The following is an 18,743-nucleotide window of genomic DNA, read 5'->3' as shown; positions in this document are numbered from 1 at the left end:
GGCTGTCCTTTCTGCAGCCGGAGAGCATTTCCTAAGAAGAGATAATGGCTATCTGTCTGTCCCCATTCACAGTTTATTAATACGCTGCTCTGCACCCTGGAGGAGTGTGCAGTGTGACAGGAATAATCTCAATGGCCCTCTTCATCTCCCTTAAACTGGGACGAGGCGGCGGATCGGCAGGATGACACTGCATACGCCGTCATCACAACAACAACAATCCTGATGTTGTTTCACTACACAACACATCCAGCAACTCATTCAGAACAGCCATCCGATGCTTACTCAAGTTACCTGATCACAGAACAGCTAAGGGCCAATTTTCATTCTCTGGAAAGAACATCTCCAAAACAAATGTGGATTTCATTAAAGACTAAATAGACCCTCAGTTCCAATGAACACTTATTTTCTACCAAAAATCAGCAAGGAAAGTCCAGAATGTAAGAAGGTTTGTGTTCGTCTGGTGACTAGTTCACTAAAATTTGACTTGTGTGCGCTTCTGTCTTGGTTTGTACAATTGTTTCTAAGTAGGTCTAATTTAAGCTCTTGGCCATTGTTTTAAACATAATACAATAATATCTGACATTCATCATCATTTCTTTTTTTCAGCTTATTCCCTTTATTAATCCGGGGTCGCCACAGAAGAATGAACTGGCAACTTATCCAGCACGTTTTATGCAGCGGATGCGCTTTCAGCTGCAACCTATAACTGGGAAACACCCACACACTGTTTTCACGGCAAAACCCTCACAGCATGCGCAGATTTAGAAGACATTTATGCAGAATGCATCTTTGCACCTAAAAACACCAAACAGAAACAGATTTAAACAGTTGTTATGTGAACTTTCTCAATTAAAAAAAAAAGCCTGCAATGCTTGCCCCGTCTTTTTGCTCTTCTTATTGGCCCACTGCTCTGGAACTGAACGCGAATGGATTGGTTAATATCAGCGGTCAATTACTCAGTCAATGCCTTCTACCTTCAGATGACAGGAGATACAACAGCGAAAATGTGAAGCGCTGAAGATGAGAGAATGAAAATAATACAGATTTACCTACAGTTTCTAATAATGGCACATATTATTAGTGATCATGTGCTGAATGTTAATCTATTATTTACACTTTTCCAAGAGTGGATAAAAGACTTCCAGTCGCTATGAATATAACTAAAGCCATTCACTGTAAAGTCTGTGGGACGGGGTTTGCAGGTAACAGCATTTACCACTGAATCTACACATTTTAAGCGCGAGTGGTACTGTATAATCCTTCATTTAATTATCACGATGCTTTCAGCCGTACAAGTGGCAGCTATGTAAAACTTATCACGGCTCATGAAAAGGCCGTTATTGTTATTAAGATGACATAAAAATAATAAGTGATATATCAATATAAATGTGAGGCGGGGCGATGGATCGGCGATGGACGATGGCATCATCTATCGGCCCAACCCTAGAGTGCACCGCAGGTCACATGTCAGCTTCATACTTTGTACAGATACAAATACAAAATGAAAATACTAAACAAGTTCATAATATAGTTGATCAACAGTGCCTTTTAGACAGAGGTTCAGCAGCCTTTGACTACATTTGTTCACTTTAAAAGGGAAATACATTACATTTACATTAGACAAATACTATTTTTTATTTATTCTTATTTTTATCTATTTTTATTCATTGTTCTGTCATTTATTTTCAGTAAGTATTACTTATGCTTAAATGTCAAAACCTTTTTTCGCTTATTTTTAAGTTCAAAGAGAAATGGACTATTGTTTGTTTTTAATGATTATTTTGTGCTGTATCATTTGGTTACTGAGCAGCAATAACTTTAGAGCAACACTTAACTAAGCAGCAACACTTTAAAATACAAGGAAATTTTCATGTGATTTTGTAAATTAGTAGAGTTTTGAAATTAATGAATGCATAATAATTGTGATAACCGTGAAACCATGATTATTCCTCACACTATAATCATACAACCAAAATGTATAATAGTTACATCCCTAATTGATTATACAGTTAGACTCACAAAAAAAAAAAAATGCAACTAAAGTTATGCAGATTGTCTGGCCAAGAAATCATCCCAATCAAAATAAAACTAGTCATCTGGTGAAATGATTATATTAATATCACAATAAATATAGGAGAAAAACAAAACATTGCAATGTTGGATTAGTCCACTATTGTGCTGCCCTAGCGTCCACACCTATATTCTCTACCCGGAGTTTTGGAAAATCTTCACCCTGGTCGCAGTTTTCAGAAAGTGTCATTCTTAGTGACCAACACTGCATTTTCATGTGAATGAACGGCAAAGCCAGATAGAAAAAAATGTGTTTTTTAAAAATACCCGTGTTCATGTGGACATGGCCTGAAAAATTACATTGTTCATCTACATAATCATTCTCTTCATTCATATCCTTTATCACTTCCATAACATGACAAGAAAGTATAGTGAAATCAGTGTAAAGGGAGAACTCTGGCCGTCTATAGGGAAGAGAGTGGTGTGGTCCCACCATCAGTCTTGTGTCAGGGTTTCCCAGAGAGCCACATCACAGTCAGAAGGCAGGAAGTGGTATAAAGATGAGGTCAGTATTTAACACACAGTCAAACGGAGGCACACAGCGAGTCCACACATACAGTGGACATCCTAAAAACAGCGCTTACCCACAGCCTGTCAGATTCTCTCTCAGTGCTGACAAGCAATCTGAGGAAAAACAGCCTATGCAGTGAAAAAGATCTGTTATTTACTGCTTCATCTGATTTTAAATTCAATTCAGGACATTCTTCCATGGATTTTCAATATAGTGAAGGAAAATGAGAACTGCAGCTGACAAGTGGTAAAAAGATTTACCAGGGTTTTATTAAAATTTCAACCCCATTATAGTTCAACCATGGTAACTACAAATTCACCATGGTTTTGTTACACTAACCATATTTTCATCACGGTATTTGTAGTAAAGCATAGGTAGTAAAACGGTAATCTTAGTCAGCGTTATCAGCTGATGCTCAACAGTGATTCAATTTGTGGAGAAATGGACATTTTTCAAATTCCAGTACCAATTGGTACCAAATTCCAGTAACATGATAACCCTAGAACATGCATACAAATACAAAAGTGATATTGATTTAATAGTTTAACAAAAGGTTAACGTTTTAGAAACAATATCGTCTCAAACAAAGGCAGAGAAACACTATGGTGAATGAATCTGTTTTTGAATAAATCATGTGAGCCAATAAATCAACAGCTATGCTTCCATCCACCTATTTATATGGGCATTTTGCATATGTTCATAAAAAATCAGAAATGGTGAAAATAACAGAGTAGGATAAACTTTTTATTTTATTTATTAAGAAAAGATGCGCTTAAACTGCGATGGAAACAATTTTACCGCACAAATTTCAGTTTGTGCATTAAAAAAGGTCATGTGATTGTGTGATAAGAGATCATGTGATGATAAAAATGTGTGTGAATTAACAAACCAACAGGCTGAGCACACTGCAAACCATCTGAACTGTTGTTTTGGTCATTCTAAAGCCCCTACCGTTTAAGTATAAAGGCTGATTTATACTTCTGCGTCAAGCACACACGTATGCAACGCTATACTGTTTTTTTGTGTTTACCTTTTGATTAAAGTTGTTGCACGTCTGCCGATCCCAGCCTCAAAATGAGCGAGTTTGAGCCACTTGTACATTATGGAAGCGTTCAGAAACAACAAAACACCAGCGAAGAAACTCGACACAGAGAAACATAAACACCTACTGCCAGCTAGCGTTTCGGAAGTGTTATAGCAGAGCAGCAGAAACAGCGCGCAGAAGTATAAATGCATGGTGATGCGCAAGGCTTGCGCCGTGGGTCACGCCGATGACTTGATTGAGTTTCGTATAGTCAGTTAAACGTCTGTTTAGCAGAAGTTTTAACAGATACTAAGCAATCTAGTACTCAAATGGGCCATCAGAAAAAAAGTGTTACCAATTATTTTATTATTAATACATTTTAAAATGTAAAAAGTTCTTGTATGAATTGATAACGCATTAACCATGTTGTCTACTTGTCATTATCAGGTCATTCATTATGTTGTCTTGCTGCCATTCACAAGTCCTCTCCTTTGGCCACACAGTACAATACAGTGCCCATTTTGTACACACTTCAGAATCTTCCCAAACAAGTATTTTTGTCCAGGTAATTTTGCACACTTTCTCTGTCATATAAAGTTCAGAAGAATTATGCTATTCCAGATGCAGCTTGTCATTTGCTTCATTTATAAATATGAACTGCCAAACATTCTGCCTGGGACCTCCTCTTTACTGAAAGTAAGAAGGAAAACAACGCCCAAGACGCCACCCTCTACACTGATCCAATAGCTTATCCTCTCTGACATCTGTAATTGGCTAAACTGCTTCTTCTGAGGACAAGACTTCAGAAGTCTCGCTTCAAAAGTCAATCTGTGGATGAAAAATGACTACATTTCAGAAACGAGCAGAAGTTTAACAAGTCAAAAACACATTTTTGACTGTTAGAAAGCATAACCAGTTTTGTAGTTGATATACCTGACTGAAATAAAGGTTTTATTTTTATGCATTTGTCTTTAAATACCACACTTTTCTGCTTTACACGTTTTAATTTTTGCTTTATCCTTAAATCTGTTTGTTCAGGTAATAGAATTCGAGTCTCGACTGGGTAAGTTGGCATTCCTGTATGGAGGTTGCATGTTTCCCGGTGATGGGTTGATGATTCGCTGCATTTAAAAAAAAAAAAAAAAAAAAAAAAAAAAACATATACTGGATAAGTTGGCGGTACATTTCGCTGTGGACACCCCAGATTGATAATTTCTTTCTTAGATAGACAAGCTTATTAATTAATTATTTATAGAGTTTTTACATTTTCTGAAAAACTACATTTATATAATAAAAAAACTATATCCTGAAAGATATTATTACCATGTAATAAACTTTATGATACAGTCAAATGAACTTTTGGTTTTACTGCCCAGCACTACTGTATATGACTCAATATATAAAAGTTTACAGTACTCAAACCATTTGTTTCGAAACCTAAATGCTTTGCCGCAATATGCACCCTCAAATATCGCTATATATTTAATTATCTGATTTTTCAAAGTACTATTAACCTCCGTGAATGCATTTATTTTGATTAAATTATGCTTCTTATAGAAACTCTGTAAGTGGGTTATTGCAGGATATAAATCTTTGCATCAGCATATTCAGCTAATAATGCACGTGCATTCATGTCTACTATGCTTTTTCCTTGCTACTTGACGGTGCATGTTATATAGACACATTATGATTGGAAGACAAATGATTACATACCACAAACTGGCATGTTCATGCAATCACAAAAAAACTCTGTAGACCTCATATACAAATTGTTAGGCTTTAATAAATAAATTTTTTAAAAAGCACTTGATGATTTCATAAATGCAATTTGTTACAACTGCACTGTAAAAAAAATTAATCTTGCGGCTTGTAATTTTCATCAAAAAAATTGATGTGGTCATTAAAAATAATGGTCATATTTTCTTATAAAAATTGATATTTTGGATGTATTATAAAATATTGAGAAAATTTTGCTAATAAAATCAAGAGAAAAATGTAACTTATTTTTTTAAGAAAACCATTGCAATTAATAGGCTTAATTTGAGAAAACAATTAAGCTAATACAATTTAGGAAAGATGGCTTCACGTTTATTTTAGGAAAATTGACTCAATTAGTAGGATTTGATTAAGGAGTTTGCATTTGAATCTCAACAACAGCAGTGACCAGATGACATTTTGAAGGAGCAGATCAACAGTGAGCACGCTAAGAGGTAAGCCTTAACAGTTTATCTTTTTTATTGTCTTAAATAAGCTCTTTCAGGAAAGACATATGCTGTTCAAGCTTGTTCGGGAGCTTAGTTTGATCAGGCAACATTTAAGCGGGGTGGACAAACAACAGTGAACTTGTTGGTTAGCCTAAGCTAGTATGTTAGCTATAGCTATTTAATGGGGTTTATGCACAGCTAGTGTTTTTTCCATTTTATAAGGTTCCTTTTACAGCAGTGATGATGTAAATGTAACTAACTGTGTTTTTATATAATATTGTATATAAATACTAATATTTGTTTGCTTATTTTTTTCAGATTAATGTAGACATTTTTTACAGTATTTCCCTACAAAAGAGGAGCAGTGTATGGGTGCCATAAAGCAGGTATTTTTTACCATGATATTTGTGTATTATTATTATAAGGCAATATTACTAATTTCTACGCTTTTGTCGCATCAGACCTCACATTAAATCAGAGAGATGAGAGATGTCGTCCTCTGTTGCTGGTGTATTTGTGAACAAGAGGAAGAGTTCATCCAGGAGTGCAATGTAAGTGTCTTTAAACTGTTTTAGATACTTATAGTTTTCAGTAAACTGCATTCTACATATTTGCATTTGTTTATTTTACAGTGTGGGAATGCACAGAGAATTGCTGTCTGCCAGAGAGATGACCAACCATGAGGACTTCCTCATCCTCCAAGACAATGCAGGAGTCATGGCTGGCTTGGAAAATCTAGAATTGCTAAACTGGATTTATACAAGTATTCCCTAAATTAAAATCACTCAAAAACAAACTTCTAATTTCCTGACACAAACTCACTGTTACAAACCTTTGGGTAATTTTCACTGCGTTGACTGATTGATTGTGTTGCTAATATTTTGAGATACAGCTTTCATAATGGTTTTATTTGTTGTGCAATTCTGTCAGAGTTTGTCTAAAATGTGACTATTCCTGCAAAAGCAAGTTGACAGAACATTTGTTTTCCATGATATAGACAAAGGATTTTTTTTCAGAGCTTAACATTGCTGTAAATTTTAAGTAGATTTGTTTAACAAATTATACCATTTTGTTATCTGTGGAACATGAAATAAAATGATATTTGGCAAAAATGTATTGTGTATGTATTTCATTATAAATGATATATTACATATATATTACAATGAGTAATTTTTATTTATAAATATGATTAAAAGGTGGGTAATTTACTTAAATTATAAAAGCACATTCAACTAATAATATTAAAATGATCATCTATCACTCAAAAAACCTAGTAATTTTCACATGATTCTTTTAAGTGATTTTTGCTATAAAAAAATTAATATGAGTAAATTGTGGTGGATTGCTTAAATTATAAAAGCACATTCCACTAATAATTTTAAAATCCTTATTTAACACTCAAAAAATGTAGTAATTTTCACATGATTTATTCAAGTGGTTTTTGCTACAAAAAAAACAAGTTTTCAAACTACTTAAAAATAATACGAGCAATAGTGTTACCACTATTTTTTTAAATAAATAGCACATTTTCACAATGCATGCAAATTATTATCTAATGCCTATAATAATTACAAAATCCACACAGTTGCAGAAAATCCAGTGAGAAATCTCAAGTTAACCTCTCTGAGAAGAACTACATCTTAGCAAGTCCCTCAAAGTGCAGGTCTATTTCATAACCAAATGGCTTGCAGGAAGAAGTAATAACAGGTCCACACAGGACGAGTCGATAAAGAAACCCAAGCAGGGTGAGACTAGACCTATGACATCAAATGTTCGATAACACCAGCTGAATTGTTAGGAGAGCAGAGAACAAAATGTACAAATATCTGTTCTCCCAATTCTAAAAGAGCTGGTCAAGAATGCTGCAGATGAGCTTTTTCACATGTGCATGTCCATTAAAATCCAGAGCGGACATATAATTATAATAGAGTTTTACATTTGTTGTAACCATCTCTATTGGTTTGCTCAGTTGGGGATTAAAAAGACAATTAACATTAACAGAACACTATTGATCTGACTTTACTGACACTATTGAATGAGTCTTGATCTGAGCCGCATAATGGTGTGATTGTCTCTAGTTTCAGAATTGAACTCTACAGCATTGAAACTGATTGAATGCAATTAAATCTAAACCGAGCTGAATGACACTTTTGTCCTCCACAGAGCTCCATTAAAGCTCAAATTCAAGTCATTTTATAATTGATGACTTTAAATACTGATATTGAATAAAGAGTCACTACTAAAATTTAAACAATTAGTCGACAATAAAATTAGAGAAACTATTTTGTTGGTAAATATTCTTATATGACCCAGTTTAAAGGCCTGCAATGAAATAGGTTCAATCTGAGAGTGCATCAATAACTAGGCCTGCCACTATTTGTTATACAATATATTGCACCAAAATATATTGAGATAAACAACATTTGTCATTTTAAGGCCATTTTTTGCCACCCATTATATATCGCCAAAATGACAATATAATATCATCCCAATGCAAGTACACTCTTCCAAAGAACACATAATATTTTATTCTTTAGAATTTATCATTTATTTATAGTCATTTTAGCAATTTAATAATTAGCTATTGGAATCAGAATGTGAAAACTCATATCCTAAATAAATAATAATGAATGTTAAATAAAGGCTGAAATATCTGGTACCAGATCTATTTTCAGTTGTCATACAGCCTCATGAAAATATACTAATGTAATTTATAGTAATAAAGCTGTGAACCTACAATGGTCTCACGGTTTAGTTCGGTTACGATTATCATGCCATCGATTCGGTTCAATTCGATATCTCGGTGCATCGACTGTGCTTTCCATACACAGTTTTATATTTTCTTCACAGCACAGCAATTTTAGTATTAAAATGTACAAATATATTTGAGCAATTCCAGCGTTTTGGATGAGACATTTGCAGTGAAAACTCAAAACATAGTCATATAGAAAGTATACGTAAACGTTACATTGAAAGATCTGTTTATATTTTTCAAAACAACTAGAGTTATGGGATCAGAAAAATATCAATCTGTAAACACTTTTTATATTTTAAAAGAGAAAGATATACATGCACTATGGATGTGACAAAAAAAAGTTTGCGAGTTTACTGTCTACAACAGACTTGTAGAAATTCTGTCAGTTAAACTGCACAACCCAAAAGAAACAATCCTAATCAAACAGATATAAGTCGCCTCACTATATAATTAAAACGATTGATTTTATTTTATTTGACATTTTTGCAGTTATGTGGAAAAAGTGTCTTTATGGATGTGACACTTTTCCGTTATAGATGTGACAGCTGTGAAATTGCCACTTGTGTGATTTTGGCAAATTAAATATAATAGTTTGAAACACTGACAGATAAATTTATGAGTATTTTTAAGTGCTGTAAAATAATTGCTGACACAAAAAAAGTAGAAATGGTTACTCTATTTTGGTGAAAACGTAATTATTTTTCATGGCAAGGTTGACATTTGCATGGAATTGCTCATTTAAATACTGTTTGTAATACAATTTTGTCCTTTAACACAAACAATCAGATATATAAACTGTACCTTTAAACAACATGAGCATTTACAGCAAATAATTTAAACAAACATAGATATACCGCTCGCTTTCTGATTCTTTTCTACCAAGTTCTTTTACACCACTTTGATTGGTCACAAGCACAACAGAAAGGGCTGCGATTGGCTCTTGCGCGCTGCGCTCTTTACAGATGAGTGACAGATAGACATTTTGGAGAAAACTCTGCAGACATGCGGTCGTGCTTGTATCCAGAAGTATCACTGTAACAGCCGAGAGGAGAGGAAAAGTCATGCCAGCAGGTCAAATGGGCCACAGTGAGAGAGAGAGAGAGAGAGAGAGAGAGAGAGAAAGAAAGAGAAAGAGAGAGAGAGAGAGAGAGAGAGAGAAAGAAAGAGAAAGAGAGAGAGAGAGAGAGAGAAAGAAAGAGAAAGAGAAAGAGAGAGAGAGAGAGAGAGAGAGAGAGAGAGAGAGAGAGAAATGGATTTTTTTTATTCTCTCAATCGCAGTGAAACAGGGGCTTCTGCTGTAAGTGTCAGTGAAAGACTGTCCAGCAAACACACACGCAGTGAAATTGTGCAGTTTCTGCATTTTTAAGCAGTTGGAGCATTGTAAATATTCCCGCTTGCCTCCCTCGCCATAGTAGGCTATGGCGACATAGCGCATATGAGATAAATAATGTCACTACTTAATAACTGGTTAATTTTGACACCCTTGTAAGAACTACAGTGTTAACCATACTTACACCTCAAGAGACAGAGATGTTGCACAATCTGCTAAAATCAAAAAATCTGCAAAAATGATGGTCATGATAATTGTGAAATGCCTTTCAAGACTATGATCGCGTGATAAAAAACTTTTAATGTTTGCTAACCCTGATCAGTAGGAGCACAGAATTGTTTACATTAACATACTGTGATTAATGTAATGACAAAAAGTCAATCCAACAAATATTTGTATGTTGCTTTAACTTATTTGGATAAGTTAACCAGGTTTCAACTACATTTTTGAAGTCATACAAAGTTTAACTTCATATTTTTAATTGATGCAAGTTGAGATGACTAGAAAAGTTCATTTATTCAGAAATTGCAGGCAGGCAGCAATATTTTTTCACAGTGCAGATTTCTGATGTGATGGAAAATCATTTAAAAATCTTAAAAAGTCAAACACACCTTACACCCTGACATTTTTAAAACAGTCTATTTAAAACAGTTTTATTTTCTGTTTATTACTACTGTAAAGTAGTAATGCAAAATGTCAACTTAACAGCTCTACATTACAATGGGTTTCAAGTTAAGTAAAGTCAACTTAATGCTTTTAAGGTAACATGTTTACTCATTTTAAGTAACGTCTTAAATGTGTTGGTAGAGACGGGAAGTAAATGAAGTATAAATACGGTGTTACTGTACTAAGAGTTTTGTTTTCTTTAGAGTTTGAGAAAAACGTGATGATACACGGGCAAGTTTTTGAGCAATGTTGTTGAGCAATACTGTAGCGTGATCTTGCTTGGTTACATTCCTGCTAAGAATGGACAACGTTTTTACAACATAATGTAATATAAGTTCTTCTGTATAAATGTATCCAAACGATGAGAGGTCTAGTTATCAACGTGAAATTAAAACAGGTAATGAATGCTTCTTAAGTACACGTTTTAGGTCATACTTCTTTACTTTTACTTGAGCAGAAAAATGTAGACAGTACTTCAACTTTTACCACAGTTGTACTAGAGTAAATGATGCATGTGCTTTTGCCATCTCTGCTTGTTGGTTTTTACAGTGTATGAATTGATTTGCTTTGTAATTTAATGTGATTGCAAAAACATCTCAATAATGATGTGCTGAGATTTTTCCTTCAAAAGTTTATTATTAAACATGGAAGGTCAAATACGCTCTCCAAAATACAACAATTAGTATCAGCATGATTGAATGTTGACATGAGACACCTAAATCAATTCAATCGTCCTCACTAGAGATGAGCGTTATGGACTTTATATTGCTTTACATACTTTTATAGACGTTTCAATTTTTGATGTGATATAATATCATTAATGACAATAATTCATAAGTACCAATAATCAAAACATTTCTGTATCTTTAAAGAAAAGTAATCACAAGTAATCATACGTCTTCAACCCAGCTCCTGGATGCCCACTATTCTGCAGAGCTCAACCATATTTAAACACACTGAGGCAGCTAATCAATCTTTTGAGAATGATATAAAATGCAAAAGCAGATGTGCTGAAGCAGGTTAGAAATACCCTCTGAATGAGTGAATGAGTGTGGAGTGAATCTTCACATACACAACACTGAAGAAAAGACGTCAGTTACCACTGCAGAACAGAAAAAAGGATTAAAAAATGGATCAAACATGAAGACAAAAAACAAACTCTCTTTCGCAATATATGTCCAACTGCTTGTTAATGCTAAGTCACGCAAATTAACATGAAGCCATTCTGCCAAGTATCAATGATTCAGGCTACTGGTGGTGGTGTATTAGTGAGGGACATATTTTCTTGGCACACTTTGGGCCCATTTGTACCAAGTGAGCATGATGTCAATGCCACAGCCTGTGTATTGTTGCTGGCCATGTCCATCCCTTTATGACCACAGTGTCCATATCTTCTGATGGCTACTTCTAGCAGGATAACGGACCACGTCATAAAGCATGAATCAACCTAGACTGGTTTCTTGAACATGACAATGAGTTCACTGTACTCAAATGGCCTCCACAGTCCCCAGATTACAATCCAATAGAGCACCTTAAGGATGTGTTGGAACAGGAGATTCGCATCATGAATGTGCGGCCGGCAAATCTGCAGCAACTGCGTGATGCTATCATGCCAACATGGACCAAAATCTCAGAGGAATATTTCCAGTACCTTGTTGAATCTGTGTCACTAAGAATTAAGGCAGCTCTGAAGGCAAACGGGAGTCCAACCCGATAGTAGTAAGGTGTACCTAATAAAGTGGCCAGTGAGTGTAGATTATTTGTGTTCCTCAAACCATCCGAAGTATTTTTAATTTTAAGTATAAGGTATATTTATAATGCAACTGACCTATAGCAATTGTCATATATTGAATATATAATATATCATATAAACTGTATGTAATAAATTAGCATGACTACTTGCTTTGTGAAGCATCCCTGGTCCCAAAAATTAGTTATTTCAAACACTCAACTGGTTTTATAAAGTAAATTTAGACCAAAATTAGTGGATCTTTTGGCAAACAGGCTCACACACACAAAAATATCACATTTATAATAATTTTATGAAACAAATTAAAGTTTTTTTATTATTATTTTGTATTCAATTTAATTTTGGATGAGTCCCTTTATTAATCTGGGGTCGCCACAACAGAATGAACTGTGTTTTAAGCAGCGGATGCCCTTCCAGCGGCAACCCATCACTGGGAAACATCCATACACACTTATACGTTACGGACAATTTAGATAACCTAAATTGCCTATACCACATGTTGTTTTTGGACTTGTGGAAAAAAACAGAGCACCTGGAGGAAACCCACGCAAACTCAAGGAAAACATGCAAACTCCACACAGAAATCCCAACAGACCAAGCCGAGGCTCAAACCAGCAACCTTCTCGCTGTGAGGCGATTGTGCTACCCACTGCGCCACCGTGCATTATCATTATTATAAGTATATTTTTTATCATGGCGAGAATTTTTACTAATATAGTGCAAACTACAAGCTATCGCACATACCTGGTCCTCACATCCTCAAAATGTAACTAAAAACATAGAAACAAACATATACAACTCCTTCATGTTCATTTAGGACCCAGTTAAAGAGATTAACGCTAGTGTTTAGTGACTAGACTTTCAATTCAGTGTTCTCTATAGGCATGCTTCCACTGCAAGTGGAGTAAAAACCTGAAGAGAAATCACGTTTGTTAAAAAGAAATTGGGCAAATTAGCATGCCGACTTTCACCTTAGTGCAGACAATGGATAGCGCACTAAAGGGAATGTCTGAGCTACATAATTCCTGTGTTTGTGTGCTCAAATGCTCCACATCTACCAACTCCCTCGTGAACCCCCTCCTCTCTCTCCCCACACACACATAGCAGACCTTTTAAAAACATGTAGCGACAAAGCGCTGATCAATATGTTCACTTTCAGCATGCCCACAGCGCGTGACGCGAACGCACTGGACTCCCATTGTCTTCCCATCCATTGTTACAACGTTCAGAATGCATCCAGTCTGGTAAGATTAATATTGATACAATGTATTCAGTCAGAGAGCATATTAGGAACTTTTAGTTTATTATCCACTTTGTCCATTCAGAAATCCTCCATAATGCTAAATGTCACAAATTATTTACAACTCTACAATATAGCCAGACTGATTATTTTATTAAAAAGAAAACCTAATAGATCATTCATATTACAACAATCTATTCAGTTAAAGACAATTCAAGCTGTCAATCATTTTAATCTAATTCAATTCAATTCATCTTTATTTCTATAGCGCTTTTACAATGTAGATTGTGTCAAGGCAGCTTAGAAGATTATAGGGAATGAAGACTTTGTATATGACTTGTCAACTTAACTAAGCCCATGCAAGAATATCACGTTAAAGTACACTGGTAAATTCTTCTGGTATATTTTATAAATAAACAGTAGCTCAAGTTCAACCATGGAAAAACTGGCAATGTATTAGAAAAAATTACATGTTCTTTTCATTTCTATTCATATTCTATTAACAATCTATATTTATACAATTTAAAGCTTTGACTGGTAATTACTGACTTCATAGCCAAAATTCCACATAATGGTAAAGTCATTCATAGGCATATGTTTCTGACAATATGATAACCTTGGATAAAAATATCCTGGTTTCACGGTATTGTGATTACTGCTCTAAAATATATTCTTTTCAAATGTCTGGGTAAAAAAACTATTTTTTTTCACCCATTGAACACAATATATTATATTTTGAGAAACTTATAATTATTATAAATTATAATATTTTGGGGCAGTAAACATGTCAAGCCGAATAATGAAAATGAATCATCGATATTAGTTTCAAAAACACAGAATTCCTTACATTTTTTAAAAGGCATCTTAGGATATCTTTTCTGCTGGAGATACTGTTTTCCTAAAAAAAAAAAAAATTGTAAAAAAAAAAAAAAATCTAACACATACCTTAGGAACATTATAGCTGAAATTATAACCTTGTCTTTTCCAAACCGCGGTATACCTTGAATACGGTTATTGTTTGTGCCAGCAATCATTCATAAACTATATACATTGATACAACATATCTAGGAATAAAAAGTATACAATCCCGATAATTGCTACATCTCAAATGATCAGAGATAATTAATATTGCATCCACAAGAACTACTGATACTGCAACAACGTATCAAGTCAGAAAATATTTAGATAGCTACAACAAATTTAATCTGGACCAATTGATTGTTACAACCTATCCAGCCCGAAGCCATTCTTATAGTTTAATCTTATTCATTGAATTTCAATGATAAATTGTTTAAGTTTCTAAAACCTTAACCAGTCAGAGATCACTTCTATAATGTGTCTGGTCTGAAATAAATCATTAAAATGAATAGGCTCCTGGTATAATGTGCTGTACAGAAGTACTAATATTGTTAACGTATGCATTCTAGAACTATCAATATTTTTACCATGTAAAAAGTCCAGCATCGCTCATTCTCGTTCTTACAATGAATCATATTGCACAATATCCATATATCCACTCTAAAGGTATTTACCTTTTCATCACAAATCTGACTCCGCTTCACGTGCACCACGCACCACCAGCAGTTAAAGCTTCAAACTTAAAGCAGTTTATTATAAACCTCGCCGATCATTTTTCCTGCAATTAACAGCAAGAATGAAAATAGACGCGTTGTCTGAAGCAGCACCTACATGTGTTCAAAGAATCTAAAAAGCCCAATGGGACGAATTTTTGCCACATTTTCTAAAGTAATACTATCTGTATTTAGTTTTTCGATGTATGGTGGCTCTGAACTGTCATAACACCTCTCAAAACACTTTTTTAGACATTACATATTTCTACGCATGTACATTACTGTAACACATTTTACTGGTTTCAATACTTCATTTTCATTTTACTTAAAATATATTTTATTTTATAGCAATTCCAGCATTATGAATGTGACATTTGCATTAAATCAATCTTCAAACATGTTTTGTACTTTAAATGAGGAAAATAAACTGCACAACCCAAAAAAAAATAAAAAATGCTAATCACAAGGGTAAGACTCGGCTTATTATAGAACAAACATGATTGATTTGATTTAATATTTTTTACATTTATGAGGTAAAAGCTTACTTATGGATGTGACATCCTTTCTGTTATGGATGTGACCGATGTGAAATTGTCATTTGTGTGACTTTGGCAATTCAAATATAATTTTTTGAAAACATTGACACAGAGACATTTCTGAAGTACTTTAAAATACTTGCTTACACTAAAAATGTTTTGGTATTCTGGTGAAAACTTTACTTTTTTTCATGGCAAGGTTGACATTTGCATGGAATTGCTCATTTAACATAAACATATTTAATATATTTAATCTATTATTTATATGCAACAGTCAAGTTGCATGTTAATTTGCTATGCGAATAAACCAAAATATTTTATTATTGGCATGATAACTCATGTAAAATTATAAATATAGGTCTATATGATCACCTTGCGATTTTGAAATTGTTGTTTGTTTTTTTTGTTTTAACTGTTCAGTTAATAAGATCAGATCAAACTTTTATGAAGTTTATTTTTTTTAAATAAAATCAGTTGTTTACTGTATGAAAATATAACATTTTGAAATATTTATCGGCTAAAAAAAAAATAAAAAAATAAAATAAAAATAAACATATCAGTGCATCCCTAAACTGACATGATGCATCAAATGAGCATCAAGTCAGAAGTTACTCATGTGGTACAACAAATATATTTGTACTGTTCAGTCTAGAATATTTGCACTGTTACTAAATGGTATCTATTCCAGAATCATTAGCTACAACATATCAAGCCAACAGTCATACAGACTGTTACAACTTATCAAAACAAACATTAACAGTAACAACTAAACCACTTATCAGCTATCCAGTACAAGACTGTCAACAATGTAGAATATTTCACAATGTTCCACTGCTTACAGACAGAAATGATAAAGATAGTATAGGCATGGGACGTTTTCCATTTTCAAGGTATACCGCGCTTTGGAAAAGTCAAGGTTTTAAAATCGACAACATTGTCTTTAATAGGCTACCGTTCCAAAGGTATGTGTAAGTTTTTTATTTAGTTTTAGTTTTTTAGGAAAACAGTATCTCCAGCAGAAAAGATATGCAAAGACGCCGTTTTAAAATGTAAAGAAATCTGTGTTTTGGAAACAAATGAAGACAGCAGAAGTCAATGATTTATTTGAATTATTTAGACTGACATGTTTACTGCTCAAAAACATATTATATATTTCTCAAAATAAAATATATTGTCTTCAAATGCGAATTTATTTTTTTTTATTACCCAGACAATTACAAAGAATATTTTTTAAAGCAGTAGTCACAATGCCGTGAAACCGGCCCATGCCTATATGGAACATGTATCCAGTCTAAAGCCATCTATTCCAGAACCATTAAAGTTGATACAATGAAACAAGTCAGTAAATATGCAGACTGTTAAAATTGACCCAGTCTAGGACCGTTAATTGCAACAACCTGACCACTTATCACTAGGCCTGGACACAATCCATCAAGTGAGGAATCTTTCATAATGTTACACACGGCATGGTGATAGAATTAATAGTTTCAGTATGTGAATAGCTTGTGAATAGCTTACTATATCCAATTTAAAACTATGTATAATGACACAGCAGGCTATATCTTTTCCAGAACTTTCAAGTTAGTCAGGGGTCGTTAAAAGTAACATCTCCACCACATATCAAAGCTAATATTTTCGCAACGCGTCCAGAATAGGACCACTAACACTGACACGACGCATCAAGTGAACCCCCTCATAATGTTTTCATTGTATCCAGTCAGAAATCACGCCTGCGTTCTGGCGCACAATCAGCCCGACTTCCACCAAAAGCTCTGCGTGTCTCTCCTTCCTCTTCCCCCTCCCTGTTCTCGGCAGAACCCCTCGCCCCCCACCCCCTCATTTTCCCTCCTTGCCTCCCAGCTACTTCGGCAAATGTTAAGCGTTGCTTCCAACATTATTGCGTGAACATCCCTACGCGGCGCGTTCACGTTACATAAATCCGCGGTGGGATTTCGGATGTGCCACAAAGCGCGTTGTTTTCTTTAGTCGACTCACTAACGTGACAAAAAGCAGGGTGACACAAGGGACAGACATCAGACTAAAGAGAAGTTTGCGCTGTTAATATGTTGAGAGAAGCAGCGATGTTACTCACCCTGACAGCCCTGTCCTGCAGCACGGAGCCTGATGTTCCAGATAAAAGTGCGCTTGTTTTCCACTTCCCCGGCCCCTGTCTCCACACCCCAGGAACCGAGAGTGTGTTCGGGGTGGGGGGCCTGGGTGATAGGAATGATCTCGGACAGACAGCCAATTTGGAGTGAGGCACAGCAACGCACACTGTTATCCAAAACGCATGTCTCGGGGAGTCTCGAAGGAGCGCGTTAGCCGTCCGAAAAGCCTGTATTCCTGGCGTCTCCACGGAAAGGGGAAACGGTATCCCAGTATTTGTTCGTTGTATCCGGGCGCTTCGGTCGCCTCCTAATCCGCCATGTTGTGCCCCTGCGCCTGGAATGGGAAGCAGCGGATTCCCAGGCCCCTCCTCTCTCCTCTTCCCACGCAGAGATGCCGCGACATCTGGCGGACGACGCGCTTCCAGAAGAGGGGAATGTAAAGGCGCTGAGGAGCAGAGCGCCGACCCGCGGTCAGTTGTGCTAATGAAGGGTCTTTTTTATTATTCTTTTACTTGCTTAGCATTTCCAATCAAATGCATAATAAATATTACAATAATATATTCACATTTTAGCATAAAATAGCCTACTTAAAATTTAAAAAAGAAACAAACAAACAAACAAAGACTAAAAGAGCGTACACTATACATAACAATTACCATAAAGGAGTTTAGTTTTTGGAGTAGGCTATATTTACAGTTCTGGTTGCTTCACGAATTGAAAGTCCTTTAAGAGTTCTAAAATATTTTTAAATCAGCCTTGAAACTGAAGATCATTTACACTTGTGTAACCTATATGAAACTTGCCTACACTCTCAGAAATAAAGGTACAAGAGCTGTCACTGTCGCTGTGACTTAGGGGTACATATTGGTACCTCAAAAGCATATATTTGTTCCTAAACATTTTAACTAATATGTACCCTTCAGGTGCTAATATGGACCCTTTAGGTACAAATTTGTAGCTTTTGAGATGGTACCACCC

At 35.0% G+C, this 18,743-nt stretch overlaps 1 protein-coding gene across 2 annotated transcripts in view; it reads right to left on the bottom strand.

Moving 5' to 3' along the window:
- The window catches only part of ptpra (protein tyrosine phosphatase receptor type A), a 60,675-nt gene extending 42,569 nt beyond the window's left edge, over window positions 1-18,106 (bottom strand). Inside the window, exon 1 of one of the 2 annotated variants that reach the window (XM_021468747.3) lies at window positions 17,750-18,106. The gene's annotated coding sequence lies outside the window, so the exon portion shown is untranslated. The remainder of the gene's footprint in view (window positions 1-17,749) is intronic. The other variant, NM_131888.2, reaches the window with a different exon arrangement.
- Window positions 18,107-18,743: the final 637 nt, after the last annotated feature.

This window comes from Danio rerio, chromosome 21 (genome assembly GCF_049306965.1).
Source record: "Danio rerio strain Tuebingen ecotype United States chromosome 21, GRCz12tu, whole genome shotgun sequence".
In the NCBI taxonomy this organism is placed as follows: Eukaryota; Metazoa; Chordata; class Actinopteri; order Cypriniformes; family Danionidae; genus Danio; species Danio rerio.
This window is presented reverse-complemented; position numbering and strand designations above follow the sequence as displayed.